Genomic DNA, 8779 nt, shown 5'->3' with positions numbered 1-8779 from the left:
GAGAGGGGGCATTTGGGGGGAGGGCTGGGAAGTCTGGACACTTAAGAGTTAGGATATTTCATCCATTCCATGGAGGAAGGCACATTAAGGCAGAAATGAAGGTCAAGCATCTCAGCCTGCTTGTATATTTTTTGGAAAACACAGCCCTCCTTCTTTAAGACGTTTATACACAACTTAACTATGCATATCTAGAAAATAAGAGGCCCATATTTGATTCCACATTGAGCCTGGCACCTGGTATGTAATAAATATTTAGTAAACGGATGATGCGTGAATGCCTGCTCCCTTTCCCTTGCTTCTCTGCCAAGAGATAAATTAATAAACTCAAGTGGGTTTTGTGGTTAGTTAGCTAATGTTTGATTATGTTTACTCACTCAGCATTTCTGGGGTGACTGGTCATGATTAATAAGATGACTTAGGAGTGTGTACCAAATTGAAAGTGACCTTATTTAAGTTGAAATTTTAAATGCTCCAAGCAATGACCCAGATGAAAGGGTAGTCGTGCTAATTTAAACGGAATTTTATTGATGGGGAAGCCACCCTTTCCTGATAATTAATTGATTGAAAAAAAAAAGAATTGTTCTGAAAAGAAGCTTCCTGGTGAGATCTTCTGGGACTGCCCAGGGGAGGATATCTGTAGAAGAGAATTACTTTCAAGTGTGACCACTTCCCGTGGCAGCTGGGGTGAGGGTGTGGCAGGAAAGCGCTGTTTGGAATGGGGTGATCACTGACTAACCCGCATTGACTTGACTCCTTGCCCACCTTTCCTTATACCCTGTGGCTCCCCCTTTCGGACTCTTCCTTTCCTCCAGGAGCCAGGGACTCCAGTCTGTCCCCATTTGATTTGCAGCCTCCTTTCCGTTGCCTGGATGGGACTCCGCCACAAACCAACAGGCTGGTGGCTCCAATCTGCCCAGTGTCCCTCAGAAGAAAGGCCTGGCAACCTCCTTATGAAGATGACCTGCTCCAACCCAAACAAACCGACCCAACTCACTGCCATCTGACTCACTGCAGCCCTAGGTAGGGCTTCTGAGGCTGTACGGCTGGCTTCATGGGAGCAGAAAACCTCATCTTTCTCCCAGGGAGCGAGCTGCTCGCCTTGAGGTTAGCCGCCCAGAGTGACCTCAGACTGCTTCTGTGAGCTCGTGGCCAATGGAAACTCTGTAAAGTGCAAATTGATTCTGACACACATGGCTCTGCACCGACATCCCAGGAGATTCAGGACAGAGTTGATGGCGGTGGATTTTTAGGTTTATCTGGACTTTCTCCAGACAGGAGCCTCAGGTTCAGGCTCATGCTGGTGGGCTTGGCAAGTTACGAGCGTGTTCTCTCTCTCTCTCACAGAACAACCTCAGATGTGCCACTTATGCTGACCCCCCCCCCCAAGTCTGCTCCGTCCTTCCCTTACTCTGGTACCACAATTTTAACAAAACATCCTCAACAGTTAACCTCCCAGAATAGTAAAGGTTTTAACAGTTTTATTGACATATAATTCACATACTATACAGTTCAATGGCATAAACATATTAAAAAGAGTTATGGCATCATTCCCCCAGTTTCAGAACACTTTCTTCCTTCTTGTACTCATTGCGATTAATTTCCCATTTCCCAACCTCCCTGTCCGAACCCTAAGAAACGATTAGTTAGGTTACTCTCTATGATCCTGGATTTCATAGAAAGAAAATCTTACACCCCGGCCCACCCCACCCCTCCTCAGCCCAACAACGATCACAAAGTAAAACACAGAAAAACCTCAATGGCAAAGAAAACAGAACATTACAAAATCTAGAACAAATGTACAATGGGCCCAGGGGTGTGTGTGTTAAAGTTGAACGTAACCATATCTGCATGAATCCACTTTGCACGGCACTCCATCTGGTAGCAAAGGCTATCCACGTCCCTCCCTCGTCCATGGTCAGAGGGGAGTCTCTGGAGGTTTCGTTAGGTAGGGGGACCCAGCAAACACATTTTGGGCTTTCACTGTCCTCCACAGCCATCTGTAAACCAGGTGCTCAGAATTTTAGCTTAGCTACAGTTCCCTCCTCTGGTCAAGTAATATTTTTAATGCTTGAGGTTGCTGTGTATTTTTGATCCTGAAATCGAACATCCACTAACCTAACCAGGCAAAGATAGCTTCAGCTTTGCCAGGTTAGGTCAGAACCCTAAAATATATTCATCATTTGGGGACCGAGTCTGAAGGGGGCTTCAAACATTCATAGAAAAATTCCATTATATTTCAAGTCCAATTTCCGGTGAACTTTTTGACATTGCCTTGGTCAATAGAGAGTGGGAAAAATACAGCATTTCCAAAATTACCTGATCCTCCAAAACTCCCCTCCACTCTGGGGGATTATCTTGTGAAACCAGTGCCCCAGGCACCCTACTCTGGAAAGATCTAGATAGACTAGGGTGCCTGCTTTTGGATGAGTGGGCCTTGTTTTTCTCATCTACATACTGAGGGAGGTGAACTAGACAATTTCCAAGTTTCCATAAGCTTTCTAAACTTCTTCATAATGCAAAGAACTCAAGCACCCCTTGTGGAAGGCCAGTTAGGGGAAGGCTCTTGGGGTCGAACGGAGAACCCTCCTATTCTTTCTAATTATACCAGGCTGCTCGCTTACTTGGGTGTCCAGGTGATGGATCATCCTCCCAGCAGCACAGGTGGGGTGTCAGCTGAGTTTACTGAGAGGCCCTTTGTATCAGTATCATCTCTGTAGCCAACACTGCTCTTGGGAAGGGACCTCTTTTTAACTGTCTGACTGCGACACTGCCATCCCAGCTACATGACTCCTCGTAGGGGCCAGCACACATCGAAACAGAACTGTCGGGGAGCCACAGGACAGCGGGCACAGGCTTGGATGTTCTCAAAGGAAAAGGCTGGCGGCATAGCTCACAAGGGGACACAATTGGGACGGGCATCCAAGCTCTGTCATTTGTCAGGTAGTGTGACATCATGACCTCTCTGAGGGCCCTCCACTACGTCAGTCAGCACAGGGAGAGGACAAGGACCTGATGCTTTTAAGGACCAAGCAAGAGAGGCAGAGATGGAAGTGACCGCGCAGGGCTTGACGCAGTGAGAGGTGCCCAGAGATGATAGCTATTAAGCGTTCTACGCAGAGGCCTGGGTGCCTGTGGTATGGGGAGTTTATTTCTGATAGACTTTTATTTGAGCAGGAGGAAAGCAGCTAGTGTGCTCAGCCCCGCAGGAATTCACTGGGGTTGACAGCCTAAGACCAGCCGTGCTCCCAGTCAGGGAATGTGGATTCAGGTCCCTGGAGTGTCAGAATTTCAAGGACTTTGGTGTAGGAGCTGCTTCTGGGATCCAAATCAGTCCAGTCCTGGACTTTGCCTGGGTCTCCTCCAGCGAGGTCACTTCACTGGGTGTGGGACAAGGGGCAAGTCCCAGGAGAAGCAGCTTAAAATGAACAAGGTCAGCCTAGAGGTGGGGGAAAAAAGTTCCCAAACATGCTGAGAGGTCAGGGCTTAAGGGTTGAGTATCTATCTATTTGTGTCTATATCTATATGTGATCCTTGGGTCTTTTTTTAGGACCAGCTGGTGCGAACTATTTTTGTCTTTTCCCTTCAGGCTGCCTGCCCCTGCTCAAGTGCAGGCGGAGGAGAGCACTCCAATTCCTTGTGCTCCTTAGGGAGCCCTTGGTGTTCACGCTGCATCTACAGTACAGGCTTCTGCGGCAACCGGGATCCAGGGGAACCCAAGGGGGAGCCTGGAAATGGCTTACAGATTTTGGGGGGCATGTGCAGCAATCAGACCATATTTTTAGCTAACAACAAATATGCATACTCCTGCTCACGGCTCCGCTTCTGCGCAGTAGTCCTGATGCCTGAAACACAGCCGTGACTTTGCCTGTCACGGCAGCCGCAGGGCACTTTGATTTGGGAAGAGACTGCGACTGTCTTTCATAGGCCTTTGTACATTTCCAAGGAGCCTGGGGTGGGCAGCAGGTGAAATGTTGGGTTGATAACTGAAAGGTCAGTGGTTCAAACCCACCAGCAACTCTGCTTCCCCTATGGGGAAGCTCTATGCTGTCCTTTAGGCTCATTATGAGTTAGAATGGACTTATTGGCAGTGAGGGTTTTTTTGTTTTTTTTCTTGGTCCCATAAAGAGTTACCATCGAAAACTCACAGGGACAGTTCTACCCTGTCCTATAGGGTCACCATGAGTCAGCACCGACTCGATGGCGGTGAGCCAAGCCCCGTAGGTTCTATGGATATTCATTCTCGGTTTGCTGACATGGTGTGGTAGTTAGTTGCCCAGGACTAGGAATGATAAATTCCGCTTTTCAAGGGTTGCCATGAAGAGTGGGGTTTCCTGCTCCATAAGTTATTCCCGATAACTCGTTCCCTTGGGTCAGCCATGTGCTTCATCTAGCAGCCCGGGAGTCAGGATCTCGAGCCTCCTCCGGGGAAGGAAGAAGCAGAGACTTGGAGGTGCCATTTGCTCTAGTTTACAGAGCTTCGGGAGTGAGGGAGGCAGGATTTGGTCCCAGAAGTTTTCGTCCTGAGTGTCAACTTCCCATTACTTCATGTGCTTGTTATTGTTCTCGATGCTAAATAGTACCTTGCCCTCTAAGAAACGAAAACAAAACAAAAAATTATAAGCGCATTGCCACGGAGTTGGTTCTGACCCACATGTCTCTGAGCAGTTCTGCCCCCCACAGGGCTTTCAGTGCCTGTGATCTTTACAGAAACAGACTGCCAGGCCTTCTACGGCAGTGTAGGGTGAATTCGAACTGCCAACCTTCCAGGGAGTAGCTAAGTGCCTTTGTATCATACAGTGACGATCATTTTAGGTGGGATTGAACCACAATTTTTATGGGAGTTATTTATGTTTTAGAGAACCCTGGTGACACAGTGCATTAAACATTTGGCTGCTAACAGCAGTGGTTCAAACCCACTAGTCACCCCACAGGAGAATAATGAGGCCGTCTGTTCCCATAAAGATTTACAGTCTTGGAAACCCTATGGAGCAAGTCTATTCTGTCCTACAGTGTCCTGAGCAGTTGAAACAAACTCTGTGGAAAGAAGAGGTTGTTTGTTTTGTTTTTGGGGGGCAATGTTTTGTGTTGCTTTTCTTTCAAAAGACAACATTTATACAAGTTTTTGATTCTTATATTAACCTTTGAGATTGTTCATTGTGGTTTTCTTCCCTTTACAGACGAGGAAGCTGAAAGGTAAAGCAATCTGCCTACATTTGGTCAGAAAGTGAGTGGCAGAGTCAGCGAGAAAGAGTTGACCCAGTGATGTCGGAGCTGACTGGAACACTGTAGAGACACGCCTTTCCCTTTGAAAGCCACTGGCATGTCATAGAAGACTCCAAGTCTGCTCCAAGTTTACTCTTCCTCCTTAATTCTCAGTCCTTTTCCTTCCTCTGGCCTCCTCGTAGTCTTTGATGTCTCCTTTGGTGTGCAAACCAATTTTCTTTCTAATAATGCTTCCATCATCATTTATCTTTATGAGATTGACTAACTTTACTAATCATAATGTTCTCTAACTTTGCCCCTGTCTTAAGTTCTTTAACAGGCCCATTATTGCTTTTTGATGATGTGTAATAGTCCATCGTATGAATGTACCAGAATTTGTTTATCCATTCCTCTATAGTCAGAGACTTTTTAATTGTTTCCATCCTTTTTACTAGTATACAAATTGCTCCAATAAACATAGGTGTGCATTTGTCTGTTTATGCTTTGATCTTTAGAATATATACCAAGTAGGGAGATTAGAGTATCATAAATTATTTCTATTTGCATTTGTTTAAAGAAGTGCCATACTGATTTCCAGTGGTTGTGCAGTTCTACAGTCCCACCAGCAACGTATGCCCATTCCAGTCGCTCCACATTCGCTCCAGCATGTATTATTATTGTTTTGATTTTTTCTAAGACTGGTCACTGTGAGGTGGTATCTTGTTGTTTTGATTTGTATTGCTGCTCTTAAGGCTAATGAACATCAACATTTCTTCATGTGATTGTTAGCAACCTGGATATCATTTAAAAAAATCATTTTATTAGGGACTCATACAACTCTCATCAAAATCCATACATGGATATCATTTTTAATAAATTTTCTGTTCAAGTCGTGCCACTGTTATTAATAGTTTTCTTAATAAAGTATTGTGGTTTTCTAAAGATTTTTGAAATTAGCTTTTTATCTGATATATAATTGCTAATTATTTTTTCTCAATCTCTCGGTTTTCCTTTAACCTTTTTGGTGAAGTCTTTTGATGTGCGTAAATGTCAAAATTTTAGAAGAGACTAGTCCTCTATTTTGTCTTCTGTAATGTATTTTTTATTGTGTTAGTAGTGTATTTATGCCTTGTATTAGGACTCTTAATTTTGTTCCTAATTTTTCATTGATGGTTTTTATGGTTCTAGGGTTTATATTGAGATTTTTAATCATTCTTGAGTTCACTTTTGTACTTGGTGTGGCATATGAGTCTTGCTTCATTCTTTGCAGGTGGATATCCGATTTTTCCAGCATCCCTTATTGAAAAGGCTCTCTCCTCCCATTTAATGTGTTTCAGTCCTTTATCAAAGATCAGGGGTCGGTAGGTACTTAATTGTATTCCTGAGTTCTCGTTCTAGTCCATGGTCTTCCTGTCTGTAGCTGTACCACCAAACTCTCTTGTGGCTATGTAATAGGCTTTAAAAGCTAGGAGTGAAAGGCCTCCTACTTTGTTTTTATTTCTTAATAGTTTTTAAATTTTCTCCAATGTTTCTTTCCTTTCCATATAAAGTTAATTTCTTTCCTTTCCATATAAAGTTTTTCCATTTAAAAAAATTGTGCTAAAATTTGGATCAGAATTGCATTAGTTTATAAAGTGTTTTTTTGTGATATAGACATTTTCACTGTATTTAGTTTTCTTATCAGGAGTATGGAAATTTCTTCCATTATGTAAGTCTCTTGTAGAGGTGTATTATAAGTTTATTTGCATAAATCCTTTGTTTTTCTGGTAAGGTCTATTCCTAGATATTTTATCTTTTGAGTAGTTATTGTAAATAGTGTTGTTTTTAATTTTCTTTTCAATGTTTTTTTTTAATATACAAGAATCCAACTGAGTTCTGTATGCTGATCTTACAGCCTATTATGTTACCCAATTTTTCAATTAGTTCCAGCAATTTTTACGTGAATCTTTGGGGTTTTCTATATATAGGATTTTATCATCTGCGGGTAATTAAAAATATTTTCGGATTCATTTATTTCTGCACTCGAGGTTTATTTTGATGGTCTTGTTCCAATTATTGTGGTTGATGTGTTAAACCAAAATCACAGCCAATGAATTGATTCAGACTCAAAACAGCCCTATGGGACAGGATAGAATTGCCTCCATAGGTTTCTGAGACTATAACTCTTAAAAAAATTTTATTTACAGTTTTATTGGCACATAATTCACTTATTATGCAGTTCAGTAGTTCAATCATATCAAGAATTGTACAACCATTACCAAAATCAATTTTAGATCATTGTTCAAGGCTAAATCACTTAAAATCAGTTGTGTAATCACCATCAGTTCTAGTGCTCCTTCCCCGCTCTCACATACTTTGTTTTTTCCCCAGCCCCCTCACCCTCCCTGTCTCCCATCCCTATCTCCCCTATAAACCCTTTGCTTCACTTATTATCTCTAGGCATCTCCTCTTTCTGTGCTTCACAAACTGGAAAACCCAACAGAAACAATGAAAACAGAAAGAAAATAAAGTGGTAATGATAAAATAGTACTAGCACAAAGATAGAAGTACAAATAATGAGTATGAAAGAAAAGACCCATCAGTATTTAAAAGGCCAGGGAAGAAGTTTTTGTCATGCAACAAGCAAGGTATACTTGCACCTAGAACAACTTCAGGTTGGGTTAAGAGGGAGGTCGACTGACGAAGGATCAAGTTCGATCTGGTATAATAGCGACGACAATGATCCCCATCACTGTGCTGAAAGTAAAGCTGTTTTAAGACCCGTGGCTAGAGGGGATCTGCCAACGGCTTAATCTGACTAGCTACTCCGCACATGAGTTTTGGGTCTCCACTGTCCTCCGTAGCCTTCACTGCACATTGGGTGTTCACAATTAAGGCTCTGATACTTCCCTTTGTCATATTTGGATTTGGATCCCATAAGCTGGGTGTTTCTTCCATGTGGACTTAGTTGACTCCTCGCTTAGATGGCTGCTTGTTTGAATGCAAGCCTTTAAGATCCTAGACACTATTCTGATTGGTAGCCACGCGCCATCTGCTTTCTTCACCGCACTTTACTGTAGCACCCTTACCTTCAGTGGTCATTTCATGCAGGTGAGTATTAAGCAGGGCCATTTTATGAGACTGTAACTCTTTATGATGGTGGAAAGCCTCATCTTTGTCCCTCAGAGTGGCTGGCAGTTTCAAACTACTGACCTCATGCTAACATGTTTAATTTTTTTTTCTTTTTTGATGTGTGTATTTATTCCTCCCTGAGTACTGATTTTGCCATATCTCAAAGATTTTGGAATGTTCTGTTTCTGTTCTCATTTGTTTTAAGGAAAATGTTTTTTGTGTTTTTTCTTTCTTCAATTACCCAGTGGTCAATTTTCATGTATTTGAATTTTGTCTGATTTCTAGTATTACAGTATTGTGATCTGGAAAAAAAAAGGTTTTTGGTATCTCAGTGTTTTTGAATGTATTCGTGCGTACTTTAGGACTTAAAGCGTGATATTCTCTAGAGTCGGTTCTATATGCACTACAAAAAAGTATAATGTCTTTTTATTGAGGGAAATATTCCATATAAGAGCAAACGTTGATT

Source organism: Echinops telfairi, unplaced genomic scaffold (genome assembly GCF_000313985.2).
Source record: "Echinops telfairi isolate 266 unplaced genomic scaffold, ASM31398v2 ScPeMD7_7424;HRSCAF=8462, whole genome shotgun sequence".
NCBI classification, from domain to species: domain Eukaryota; kingdom Metazoa; phylum Chordata; class Mammalia; order Afrosoricida; family Tenrecidae; genus Echinops; species Echinops telfairi.
Note: the sequence above shows the minus strand (reverse complement) of the source record.